The 14,648-nt window shown below is 35.6% G+C and overlaps 3 non-coding genes across 3 annotated transcripts; all 3 read left to right on the top strand.

Moving 5' to 3' along the window:
• The first annotated feature begins 1,712 nt into the window (after positions 1–1,712).
• Positions 1,713–1,784, top strand: TRNAC-GCA (transfer RNA cysteine (anticodon GCA)). The gene has a single exon. It is a non-coding gene; the product is annotated as a tRNA-Cys (tRNA).
• Positions 1,785–2,666: 882 nt separating this feature from the next.
• Positions 2,667–2,738, top strand: TRNAC-GCA (transfer RNA cysteine (anticodon GCA)). The gene has a single exon. It is a non-coding gene; the product is annotated as a tRNA-Cys (tRNA).
• A 9,430-nt stretch (positions 2,739–12,168) lies between these two features.
• TRNAC-GCA (transfer RNA cysteine (anticodon GCA)) lies at positions 12,169–12,240 on the top strand. The gene has a single exon. It is a non-coding gene; the product is annotated as a tRNA-Cys (tRNA).
• The last annotated feature ends 2,408 nt before the right edge of the window (positions 12,241–14,648 follow it).

Raw genomic sequence — 14,648 nt, 5'->3', positions numbered from 1 at the left:
TGAAACATAGGGTAAACACGATTAAGCTGTTTAGGATTTCTTCGTATGATACAAGCTGTGTTTTACATTCACCCAAGTTCTACTGGTGATATTATCAGTTTGAAATAGTCCATTGGAATCTCATATGAATGTTATAAAACTTTGGCAGAAACCAATAATATGCCCTTAATGAAATGTATTAATTTGTACAGCTGACCAGAAGTGTATGCGCTGATGTCATTAGTTCTACAAGTTCCATGCAGTCACCCATTCTATCACCTTTTTAAAAAAAGGGCAGTTTTCAGCATTCAAGGGTTTATGTCAGTGGTAGAGCGTAGGAGTGCAGTTCAAGAAGTCCCTGTTTCATAACCATATACCCTCTTCAATAGATCCTGTTAAAATGTTTTTCAACCCAATGCACTGTAAGAAACAATAAGATATATCATCATTTCATATACGAAACAATGAACAATTGGGTTTAACTATGCTCTTAGCACAAAATCAACAAACTGCAGTAGAGAAGCAGTTACGTTTTGCAGAATTTGTGCATTTGACAAAAGTTTTTTTTCCATGTTCCAAGATCTACATGTGATACGAAATGTATGAATTCTTGCAATGGAAACCTCACTGTATTTTACCAAGGCAGATAAAGGACATCCTTCGCACCCCATATAGTGATAAGGGGGGTTTGGTGGCTGAAAATGCATTGCGTTGATGGTGATTGCATGTTGCTTCCACTTTGTACATATTACTGAATTAATACAGGTGAACATTTCAGAACTGGGGGTATAGATCAGTGGTATAGCAAAAGACTGCAGGTCAAGAGGTCTCTAGTTCAAATCTGGGTGCCCCCTTGTCCAACTGTTTTACCTGTAGATATATTTTTTTAATTAAATAAATTGAAGAAAACATTTACAATCTTAGGATTTTATGTAAGGAGCAACACATTGATACATGTGCAATACTCCTGATCCTCACCTGAAACATAGGGTAAACACCATTAAGCTGTTTAGGATTTCTTCGTATGATACAAGCTGTGTTTTACATTCACCCAGTTCTACTGGTGATATTATCAGTTTGAAATAGTCCATTGGAATCTCATATGAATGTTATTAAACTTTGGCGGAAACCAATAATATGCCCTTAATGAAATGTATTAATTTGTACAGCAAACCAGAAGTGCACTGATGTCATTAGTTCTACAAGTTCCATGCAGTCACCCACACTATCACCTTTTTAAAAAAAGGGCAGTTTTCAGCATTCAAGGGTTTATGTCAGTGGTAGAGCGTAGGAGTGCAGTTCAAGAAGTCCCTGTTTCATAACCATATACCCTCTTCAATAGATCCTGCTAAAATGTTTTTCAACCCAATGCACTGTAAGAAACAATTAGATATATCATCATTTCATAAACAAAACAATGAACAATTGGGTTTATCTATGCTCTCAGCACAAAATCAACAAACTGCAGTAGAGAAGCAGTTACGTTTTGCAGAATTTGTGCATTTGACAAAAGTTTTTTTCCATGTTCCAAGATCTACATGTGATACGAAATGTATGAATTCTTGCAATGGAAACCTCACTGTATTTTACCATGCAGATGAAGGACATATTTTGTACCCCTTATACTTATAAGGAGGGTTTGGTGGCTGAAAATGCATTGCTTTGATGGTGATTGCATGTTGCTTCCACTTTGTACGTATTACTGAATTAATATAGGTGAACTTTTCAGAACTGGGGGTATAGCTCACTGGTAGAGCATTTGACTGCAGATCAAGAGGTCCCTAGTTCAAATCTGGGTGCCCCCTTGTCCAACTGTTTTACCTGTAGATATATTTTTTAATTAAATAAATTGAAGAAAACTTTTACAATCTTAGCATTTTATGTAATGAGCAACACATTTATACATTTGAAATACTCCTGATCATCACCTGAAACATAGGGTAAACACCATTAAGTTGTTTAGGATTTCTTCGTATGATACAAGCTGTGTTTTACATTCACCCAAGTTCTACTGGTGATATTATCAGTTTGAAATAGTCCATTGGAATCTCATATGAATGTTATAAAACTTTGGCGGAAACCAATAATATGCCCTTAATGAAATGTATTAATTTGTACAGCTGACCAGAAGTGCACTGATGTCATTAGTTCTACAAGTTCCATGCAGTCACCCACACTATCACCTTTTTCAAAAAAAGGGCAGTTTTCAGCATTCAAGGGTTTAAATCAGTGGTAGAGTGTAGGAGTGCAGTTCAAGAAGTCCCTGTTTCATAACCATATACCCTCTTCAATAGATCATGTTTAAATGTTTTTCAACCCAATGCACTATAAGAAACAATAGGATATATCATCATTTCACATACAAAACATTGAACAATTGGGTTTAACTATGGTATTTGCACAAAATCAGCAAACTGCAGTAGAGAAGCAGTTACATTTTGTAGAATTTGTGCATTTGACAAAAGTTTTTTTTCCATGTTCCAAGATCTACATGTGATACGAAATGTATGAATTCTTGCAATGGAAACCTCACTGTATTTTACCAAGGCAGATAAAGGACATCTTTTGTACCCCTTATACTTATATGGAGGGTTTGGTGGCTGAAAATGCATTGCGTTGATGGTGATTACATGTTGCTTCCACTTTGTACATATTACTGAATTAATAAAGGTGATCATTTCAGAACTGGGCGTATAGCTCAGTGGTAGAGCATTTGACTGCAGATCAAGAGGTCCCCAGTTCAAATCTGGGTGCCCCCTTGTCCAACTGTTTTACCTGTAGAAATATCTTTTAATTAAATAAATTGAAGAAAATCTTTACAATCTAAGCATTTTATGTAATGAGCAACACATTTCTACCTTTGAAATACTCCTGATCATCACCTGAAACATAGGGTAAACACCAATAAGCTGTTTAGGATTTCTTTGCATGATACAAGCTGTGTATTACATTCACCCAAGTTCTACTGGTGATATTATCAGTTTCAAATAGTCCATTGGAAGCTCATATGAATGTTATAAAACTTTGGCGGAAACCAATAATATGAGCTTAATGGAATGTATTAATTTGTACAGCTGACCTGAAGTGCACAGATGTCATTAGTTCTACAAGTTCCATGCAGTCACCCACTCTATCACCTTTTTAAAAAGGGCAGTTTTCAGCATTCAAGGGTTTAACTCAGTGGTAGAGCGTAGGAGTGCAGTTCAAGAAGTCCCTGTTTCAAAACCATATACCCTCTTCAATAGATCATGTTAAAATGTTTTTCAACCCAATGCACTGTAAGAAACAATAGGATATATCATCATTTCATATACAAAACAATGAACAATTGGGTTTAACTATGCTCTTAGCTCAAAATCAACAAACTGCAGTAGAGAAGCAGTTACGTTTTGCAGAATTTGTGCATTTGACAAAAGTTTTTTTTCCATGTTCCAAGATCTACATGTGATACGAAATGTATGAATTCTTGCAATGGAAACCTCACTGTATTTTACCAAGGCAGATAAAGGACATCCTTCACACCCCATATACCTATAAGGAGGGTTTGGTGGCTGAAAATGCATTGCTTTGATGGTGATTGCATGTTGCTTCCACTTTGTACATATTACTGAATTAATATAGGTGAACATTTCAGATCTGGGGGTATAGATCAGTGGTGTAGCAATAGACTGCAGGTCGAGAGGTCTCTAATTCAAATCTGGGTGCCCCCTTGTCCAACTGTTTTACCTGTAGATATATTTTTTTAATTAAATAAATTGAAGAAAACATTTACAATCTTAGCATTTTATGTAATGAGCAACACATTGCTATATGTGAAATACTCCTGATCATCACCTGAAACATAGGGTAAACACGATTAAGCTGTTTAGGATTTCTTCGTATGATACAAGCTGTGTTTTACATTCACCCAAGTTCTACTGGTGATATTATCAGTTTGAAATAGTCCATTGGAATCTCATATGAATGTTATAAAACTTTGGTAGAAACCAATAATATGCCCTTAATGAAATGTATTAATTTGTACAGCTGACCAGAAGTGTATGCGCTGATGTCATTAGTTCTACAAGTTCCATGCAGTCACCCATTCTATCACCTTTTTAAAAAAAAGGGCAGTTTTCAGCATTCAAGGGTTTATGTCAGTGGTAGAGCGTAGGAGTGCAGTTCAAAAAGTCCCTGTTTCATAACCATATACCCTCTTCAATAGATCCTGTTAAAATGTTTTTCAACCCAATGCACTGTAAGAAACAATAAGATATATCATCATTTCATATACGAAACAATGAACAATTGGGTTTAACTATGCTCTTAGCACAAAATCAACAAACTGCAGTAGAGAAGCAGTTACGTTTTGCAGAATTTGTGCATTTGACAAAAGTTTTTTTTCCATGTTCCAAGATCTACATGTGATACGAAATGTATGAATTCTTGCAAAGGAAACCTCACTGTATTTTACCAAGGCAGATAAAGGACATCCTTCGCACCCCATATAGTGATAAGGGGGGTTTGGTGGCTGAAAATGCATTGCTTTGACGGTGATTGCATGTTGCTTCCACTTTGTACATATTACTGAATTAATATAGGTGTAAATTTCAGATCTGTGGGTATAGCTCAGTGGTATAGCAATACACTGCATATCAAGAAGTCTCTAGTTCAAATCTGGGTGCCCCCTTGTCCAACTGTAGATATATTTTTTAATTAAATAAATTGAAGAAAACATTTACAATCTTAGCATTTTATGTAATGAGCAACACATTGCTACATTTCAAATACTCCTGATCTTCACCTGAAACATAGGGTAAACACCATTAAGCTGTTTAGGATTTCTTCGTATGATACAAGCTGTGTTTTACATTCACCCAAGTTCTACTGGTGATATTATCAGTTTAAAATAGTCCATTGGAATCGCATATGAATGTTATAAAACTTTGGCGGAAACCAATAATATGCCCTTAATGAAATGTATTAATTTGTACAGCTGACCAGAAGTGCACTGATGTCATTAGTTCTACATGTTCCATGCAGTCACCCACTCTATCACCTATTTAAAAAAAGCGCAGTTTTCAGCATTCAAGGGTTTAACTCAGTGGTAGAGCGTAGGAGTGCAGTTCAAGAAGTCCCTGTTTCATAACCATATACCCTCTTCAATAGATCCTGTTAAAATGTTTTTCAACCCAATGACCTGTAAGAAACAATAGGATATATCATCATTCCATATACAAAATAATGAACAATTGGGTTTAACTATGCTCTTAGCACAATATCAACAAACTGCAGTAGAGAAGCAGTTACGGTTTGCAGAATTTGTGCATTTGACAAAAGTTATTTTCCATGTTCCAAGATCTACATGTGATACGAAATGTATGAATTCTTGCAATGGAAACCTCACTGTATTTTACCAAGCAGATAAAGGACATATTTTGTACCCCTTATACTTATAAGGAGGGTTTGGTGGTTGAAAATGCATTGCTTTGATGGTGATTGCATGTTGCTTCCACTTTGTACATATTACTGAATTAATAAAGGTGAACATTTCAGAACTGGGGGTATAGCTCAGTGGTAGAGCATTTGACTGCAGATCAAGAGGTTCCCCAGTTCAAATGTGGGTGCCCCCTTGTCCCACTGTTTCACCTGTAGAAATATCTTTTAATTGAAGAAAACGTTTACAATCTAAGCATTTTATGTAATGAGCAACACATTTCTACATTTGAAATACTCCTGTTCATCACCTGAAACATAGGGTAAACACCATTAAGCTGTTTAGGATTTCTTCGTATGATACAAGCTGTGTTTTACATTCACCCAAGTTCTACTGGTGATATTATCAGTTTGAAATAATCAATTGGAAGCTCATATGAATGTTATAAAACTGTGGTGGAAACCAATAATATGCCCATAATGAAATGTATTAATTGGTACAGCTGACCAGACGTGCACTGATGTCATTAGTTCTACAAGTTGCATGCAGTCACCCACTCTATCACCTTTTTTAAAAAGGGCAGTTTTCAGCATTCAAGGGTTTAACTCAGTGGTAGAGCGTAGGAGTGCAGTTCAAGAAGTCCCTGTTTCATAACCATATACCCTCTTCAATAGATCCTGTTAAAATGTTTTTCAACCCAATGCACTGTAAGAACCAATAGGATATATCATCATTTCATTTACAAAACAATGAACAATTGGGTTTAACTTTGCTCTTAGCACAAAATCAACAAACTGCAGTAGAGAAGCAGTTACGTTTTGCAGAATTTGTGCATTTGACAAAAGTTTTTTTTCCATGTTCCAAGATCTACATGTGATACGAAATGTATGAATTCTTGCAATGGAAACCTCACTGTATTTTACCAAGGCAGATAAAGGACATCCTTCGCACCCCATATAGTTATAAGGAGGGTTTGGTGGCTGAAAATGCATTGCTTTGATGGTGATTGCATGTTGCTTCCACTTTGTACATATTACTGAATTAATATAGGTGAACATTTCAGATCTGGGGGTATAGATCAGTGGTGTAGCAATAGACTGCAGGTCGAGAGGTCTCTAATTCAAATCTGGGTGCCCCCTTGTCCAACTGTTTTACCTGTAGATATATTTTTTTAATTAAATAAATTGAAGAAAACATTTACAATCTTAGCATTTTATGTAATGAGCAACACATTGCTATATGTGAAATACTCCTGATCATCACCTGAAACATAGGGTAAACACGATTAAGCTGTTTAGGATTTCTTCGTATGATACAAGCTGTGTTTTACATTCACCCAAGTTCTACTGGTGATATTATCAGTTTGAAATAGTCCATTGGAATCTCATATGAATGTTATAAAACTTTGGCAGAAACCAATAATATGCCCTTAATGAAATGTATTAATTTGTACAGCTGACCAGAAGTGTATGCGCTGATGTCATTAGTTCTACAAGTTCCATGCAGTCACCCATTCTATCACCTTTTTAAAAAAAAGGGCAGTTTTCAGCATTCAAGGGTTTATGTCAGTGGTAGAGCGTAGGAGTGCAGTTCAAGAAGTCCCTGTTTCATAACCATATACCCTCTTCAATAGATCCTGTTAAAATGTTTTTCAACCCAATGCACTGTAAGAAACAATAAGATATATCATCATTTCATATACGAAACAATGAACAATTGGGTTTAACTATGCTCTTAGCACAAAATCAACAAACTGCAGTAGAGAAGCAGTTACGTTTTGCAGAATTTGTGCATTTGACAAAAGTTTTTTTTCCATGTTCCAAGATCTACATGTGATACGAAATGTATGAATTCTTGCAAAGGAAACCTCACTGTATTTTACCAAGGCAGATAAAGGACATCCTTCGCACCCCATATAGTGATAAGGGGGGTTTGGTGGCTGAAAATGCATTGCTTTGACGGTGATTGCATGTTGCTTCCACTTTGTACATATTACTGAATTAATATAGGTGAACATTTCAGATCTGTGGGTATAGCTCAGTGGTATAGCAATACACTGCATATCAAGAAGTCTCTAGTTCAAATCTGGGTGCCCCCTTGTCCACCTGTAGATATATTTTTTAATTAAATAAATTGAAGAAATCATTTACAATCTTAGCATTTTATGTAATGAGCAACACATTGCTACATTTCAAATACTCCTGATCTTCACCTGAAACATAGGGTAAACACCATTAAGCTGTTTAGGATTTCTTCGTATGATACAAGCTGTGTTTTACATTCACCCAAGTTCTACTGGTGATATTATCAGTTTAAAATAGTCCATTGGAATCTCATATGAATGTTATAAAACTTTGGCGGAAACCAATAATATGCCCTTAATGAAATGTATTAATTTGTACAGCTGACCAGAAGTGCACTGATGTCATTAGTTCTACATGTTCCATGCAGTCACCCACTCTATCACCTATTTAAAAAAAGCGCAGTTTTCAGCATTCAAGGGTTTAACTCAGTGGTAGAGCGTAGGAGTGCAGTTCAAGAAGTCACTGTTTCATAACCATATACCCTCTTCAATAGATCCTGTTAAAATGTTTTTCAACCCAATGACCTGTAAGAAACAATAGGATATATCATCATTCCATATACAAAATAATGAACAATTGGGTTTAACTATGCTCTTAGCACAATATCAACAAACTGCAGTAGAGAAGCAGTTACGTTTTGCAGAATTTGTGCATTTGACAAAAGTTATTTTCCATGTTCCAAGATCTACATGTGATACGAAATGTATGAATTCTTGCAATGGAAACCTCACTGTATTTTACCAAGCAGATAAAGGACATATTTTGTACCCCTTATACTTATAAGGAGGGTTTGGTGGTTGAAAATGCATTGCTTTGATGGTGATTGCATGTTGCTTCCACTTTGTACATATTACTGAATTAATACAGGTGAACATTTCAGAACTGGAGGTATAGATCAGTGGTATAGCAATAGACTGCAGGTCAAGAGGTCTCTAGTTCAAATCTGGGTGCCCCCTTGTCCAACTGTTTTACCTGTAGATATATTTTTTTAATTAAATAAATTGAAGAAAACATTTACAATCTTAGGATTTTATGTAAGGAGCAACACATTGATACATGTGCAATACTCCTGATCCTCACCTGAAACATAGGGTAAACACCATTAAGCTGTTTAGGATTTCTTCGTATGATACAAGCTGTGTTTTACATTCACCCAAGTTCTACTGGTGATATTATCAATTTAAAATAGTCCATTGGAATCTCATATGAATGTTATTAAACTTTGGCGGAAACCAATAATATGCCCTTAATGAAATGTATTAATTTGTACAGCTCACCAGAAGTGTATGCGCTGATGTCATTAGTTCTACAAGTTCCATGCAGTCACCCATTCTATCACCTTTTTAAAAAAAAGGGCAGTTTTCAGCATTCAAGGGTTTATGTCAGTGGTAGAGCGTAGGAGTGCAGTTCAAGAAGTCCCTGTTTCATAACCATATACCCTCTTCAATAGATCCTGTTAAAATGTTTTTCAACCCAATGCACTGTAAGAAACAATAAGATATATCATCATTTCATATACGAAACAATGAACAATTGGGTTTAACTATGCTCTTAGCACAAAATCAACAAACCGCAGTAGAGAAGCAGGTACGTTTTGCAGAATTTGTGCATTTGACAAAAGTTTTTTTTCCATGTTCCAAGATCTACATGTGATACGAAATGTATGAATTCTTGCAAAGGAAACCTCACTGTATTTTACCAAGGCAGATAAAGGACATCCTTCGCACCCCATATAGTGATAAGGGGGGTTTGGTGGCTGAAAATGCATTGCTTTGACGGTGATTGCATGTTGCTTCCACTTTGTACATATTACTGAATTAATATAGGTGAACATTTCAGATCTGTGGGTATAGCTCAGTGGTATAGCAATACACTGCATATCAAGAAGTCTCTAGTTCAAATCTGGGTGCCCCCTTGTCCACCTGTAGATATATTTTTTAATTAAATAAATTGAAGAAATCATTTACAATCTTAGCATTTTATGTAATGAGCAACACATTGCTACATTTCAAATACTCCTGATCTTCACCTGAAACATAGGGTAAACACCATTAAGCTGTTTAGGATTTCTTCGTATGATACAAGCTGTGTTTTACATTCACCCAAGTTCTACTGGTGATATTATCAGTTTAAAATAGTCCATTGGAATCTCATATGAATGTTATAAAACTTTGGCGGAAACCAATAATATGCCCTTAATGAAATGTATTAATTTGTACAGCTGACCAGAAGTGCACTGATGTCATTAGTTCTACATGTTCCATGCAGTCACCCACTCTATCACCTATTTAAAAAAAGCGCAGTTTTCAGCATTCAAGGGTTTAACTCAGTGGTAGAGCGTAGGAGTGCAGTTCAAGAAGTCACTGTTTCATAACCATATACCCTCTTCAATAGATCCTGTTAAAATGTTTTTCAACCCAATGACCTGTAAGAAACAATAGGATATATCATCATTCCATATACAAAATAATGAACAATTCGGTTTAACTATGCTCTTAGCACAATATCAACAAACTGCAGTAGAGAAGCAGTTACGTTTTGCAGAATTTGTGCATTTGACAAAAGTTATTTTCCATGTTCCAAGATCTACATGTGATACGAAATGTATGAATTCTTGCAATGGAAACCTCACTGTATTTTACCAAGCAGATAAAGGACATATTTTGTACCCCTTATACTTATAAGGAGGGTTTGGTGGTTGAAAATGCATTGCTTTGATGGTGATTGCATGTTGCTTCCACTTTGTACATATTACTGAATTAATACAGGTGAACATTTCAGAACTGGAGGTATAGATCAGTGGTATAGCAATAGACTGCAGGTCAAGAGGTCTCTAGTTCAAATCTGGGTGCCCCCTTGTCCAACTGTTTTACCTGTAGATATATTTTTTTAATTAAATAAATTGAAGAAAACATTTACAATCTTAGGATTTTATGTAAGGAGCAACACATTGATACATGTGCAATACTCCTGATCCTCACCTGAAACATAGGGTAAACACCATTAAGCTGTTTAGGATTTCTTCGTATGATACAAGCTGTGTTTTACATTCACCCAAGTTCTACTGGTGATATTATCAATTTAAAATAGTCCATTGGAATCTCATATGAATGTTATTAAACTTTGGCGGAAACCAATAATATGCCCTTAATGAAATGTATTAATTTGTACAGCTGACCAGAAGTGCACTGATGTCATTAGTTCTACAAGTTCCATGCAGTCACCCACACAATCACCTTTTTAAAAAAAGGGCAGTTTTCAGCATTCAAGGGTTTATGTCAGTGGTAGAGCGTAGGAGTGCAGTTCAAGAAGTCCCTGTTTCATAACCATATACCCTCTTCAATAGATCCTGCTAAAATGTTTTTCAACCCAATGCACTGTAAGAAACAATTAGATATATCATCATTTCATAAACAAAACAATGAACAATTGGGTTTAACTATGCTCTCAGCACAAAATCAACAAACTGCAGTAGAGAAGCAGTTACGTTTTGCAGAATTTGTGCATTTGACAAAAGTTTTTTTCCATGTTCCAAGATCTACATGTGATACGAAATGTATGGATTATTGCAATGGAAAACTCACTGTATTTTACCATGCAGATGAAGGACATATTTTGTACCCCTTATACTTATAAGGAGGGTTTGGTGGCTGAAAATGCATTGCTTTGTTGGTGATTGCATGTTGCTTCCACTTTGTACATATTACTGAATAAATATAGGTGAACATTTCAGAACTGGGGGTATAGCTCATTGGTAGAGCATTTGACTGCATATCAAGAGGTCCCTAGTTCAATTCTGGGTGCCCCCTTGTCCAACTGTTTTACCTGTAGATATATTTTTTTAATTAAATAAATTGAAGAAAACATTTACAATCTTAGCATTTTATGTAATGAGCAACACATTGCTACATTTGAAATACTCCTGATTATCACTTAAAACATAGGGTAAACACCATTAAGCTGTTTAGGAATTCTTCGTATGATACAAGCTGTGTTTTACATTCACCCAAGTTCTACTGGTGATATTATCAATTTAAAATAGTCCATTGGAATCTCATATGAATGTTATAAAACTTTGGCGGAAACCAATAATATGCCCTTAATGAAATGTATTAATTTGTACAGCTGACCAGAAGTGCACTGATGTCATTAGTTCTACATGTTCCATGCAGTCACCCACTCTATCACCTTTTTAAAAAAAGCGCAGTTTTCAGCATTCAAGGGTTTAACTCAGTGGTAGAGCGTAGGAGTGCAGTTCAAGAAGTCCCTGTTTCATAAACATATACCCTCTTCAATAGATCCTGTTAAAATGTTTTTCAACCCATTGACCTGTAAGAAACAATAGGATATATCATCATTTCATATACAAAACAATGAACAATTGGGTTTAACGATGCTCTTAGCACAATATCAACAAACTGCAGTAGAGAAGCAGTTACGTTTTGCAGAATTTGTGCATTTGACAAAAGTTTTTTTCCATGTTCCAAGATCTACATGTGATACGAAATGTATGAATTCTTGCAATGGAAACCTCTCTGTATTTTACCAAGCAGATAAAGGACATATTTTGTACCCCTTATACTTATAAGGAGGGTTTGGTGGCTGAAAATGCATTGCTTTGATGGTGATTGCATGTTGCTTCCACTTTGTACGTATTACTGAATTAATATAGGTGAACTTTTCAGAACTGGGGGTATAGCTCACTGGTAGAGCATTTGACTGCAGATCAAGAGGTCCCTAGTTCAAATCTGGGTGCCCCCTTGTCCAACTGTTTTACCTGTAGATATATTTTTTAATTAAATAAATTGAAGAAAACTTTTACAATCTTAGCATTTTATGTAATGAGCAACACATTTATACATTTGAAATACTCCTGATCATCACCTGAAACATAGGGTAAACACCATTAAGTTGTTTAGGATTTCTTCGTATGATACAAGCTGTGTTTTACATTCACCCAAGTTCTACTGGTGATATTATCAGTTTGAAATAGTCCATTGGAATCTCATATGAATGTTATAAAACTTTGGCGGAAACCAATAATATGCCCTTAATGAAATGTATTAATTTGTACAGCTGACCAGAAGTGCACTGATGTCATTAGTTCTACAAGTTCCATGCAGTCACCCACACTATCACCTTTTTTAAAAAAAGGGCAGTTTTCAGCATTCAAGGGTTTAAATCAGTGTTAGAGCATAGGAGTGCAGTTCAAGAAGTCCCTGTTTCATAACCATATACCCTCTTCAATAGATCATGTTTAAATGTTTTTCAACCCAATGCACTGTAAGAAACAATAGGATATATCATCATTTCACATACAAAACATTGAACAATTGGGTTTAACTATGGTCTTTGCACAAAATCAGCAAACTGCAGTAGAGAAGCAGTTACATTTTGTAGAATTTGTGCATTTGACAAAAGTTTTTTTTCCATGTTCCAAGATCTACATGTGATACGAAATGTATGAATTCTTGCAATGGAAACCTCACTGTATTTTACCAAGGCAGATAAAGGACATCTTTTGTACCCCTTATACTTATAAGGAGGGTTTGGTGGTTGAAAATGCATTGCGTTGATGGTGATTACATGTTGCTTCCACTTTGTACATATTACTGAATTAATACAGGTGAACATTTCAGAACTGGGGGTATAGATCAGTGGTATAGCAATAGACTGCAGGTCAAGAGGTCTCTAGTTCAAATCTGGGTGCCCCCTTGTCCAACTGTTTTACCTGTAGATATATTTTTTTTAATTAAATAAATTGAAGAACACATTTACAATCTTAGGATTTTATGTAAGGAGCAACACATTGATACATGTGCAATACTCCTGATCCTCACCTGAAACATAGGGTAAACACCAGTAAGCTGTTTAGGATTTCTTCGTATGATACAAGCTGTGTTTTACATTCACCCAAGTTCTACTGGTGATATTATCAGTTTGAAATAGTCCATTGGAATCTCATATGAATGTTATTAAACTTTGGCGGAAACCAATAATATGCCCTTAATGAAATGTATTAATTTGTACAGCTGACCAGAAGTGCACTGATGTCATTAGTTCTACAAGTTCCATGCAGTCACCCACACTATCACCTTTTTAAAAAAATGGCAGTTTTCAGCATTCAAGGGTTTATGTCAGTGGTAGAGCCTAGGAGTGCAGTTCAAGAAGTCCCTGTTTCATAACCATATACCCTCTTCAATAGATCATGTTAAAATGTTTTTCAACCCAATGCACTGTAAGAAACAATAGGATATATCATCATTTCATATACAAAACAATGAACAATTGGGTTTAACTATGCTCTTAGCACAAAATCAACAAACTGCAGTAGAGAAGCAGTTACGTTTTGCAGAATTTGTGCATTTGACAAAAGTTTTTTTTCCATGTTCCAAGATCTACATGTGATACGAAATGTATGAATTCTTGCAATGGAAACCTCACTGTATTTTACCAAGGCAGATAAAGGACATCCTTCGCACCCCATATACTTATAAGGAGGGTTTGGTGGCTGAAAATGCATTGCTTTGATGGTGATTGCATGTTGCTTCCACTTTGTACATATTACTGAATTAATATAGGTGAACATTTCAGATCTGGGGGTATAGATCAGTGGTGTAGCAATAGACTGCAGGTCGAGAGGTCTCTAATTCAAATCTGGGTGCCCCCTTGTCCAACTGTTTTACCTGTAGATATATTTTTTTAATTAAATAAATTGAAGAAAACATTTACAATCTTAGCATTTTATGTAATGAGCAACACATTGCTATATGTGCAATACTCCTGATCATCACCTGAAACATAGGGTAAACACGATTAAGCTGTTTAGGATTTCTTCGTATGATACAAGCTGTGTTTTACATTCACCTAAGTTCTACTGGTGATATTATCAGTTTGAAATAGTCCATTGGAATCTCATATGAATGTTATAAAACTTTGGCAGAAACCAATAATATGCCCTTAATGAAATGTATTAATTTGTACAGCTGACCAGAAGTGCACTGATGTCATTAGTTCTACAAGTTCCATGCAGTCACCCACTCTATCACCTTTTTAAAAACTGGCAGTTTTCAGCATTCAAGGGTTTAACTCAGTGGTATATCGTAGGAGTGCAGTTCAAGAAGTCCGTGTTTCATAACCATATAACCTCTTCAATAGATCATGTTAAA

This window comes from Ambystoma mexicanum, chromosome 4q (genome assembly GCF_040938575.1).
Source record: "Ambystoma mexicanum isolate Mex_15411 chromosome 4q, UKY_AmexF1_1, whole genome shotgun sequence".
NCBI lineage: Eukaryota > Metazoa > Chordata > Amphibia > Caudata > Ambystomatidae > Ambystoma > Ambystoma mexicanum.
The sequence above is the reverse complement of the archived record's forward strand: the minus strand, read 5'-3'. Positions and strand labels throughout refer to the sequence as shown.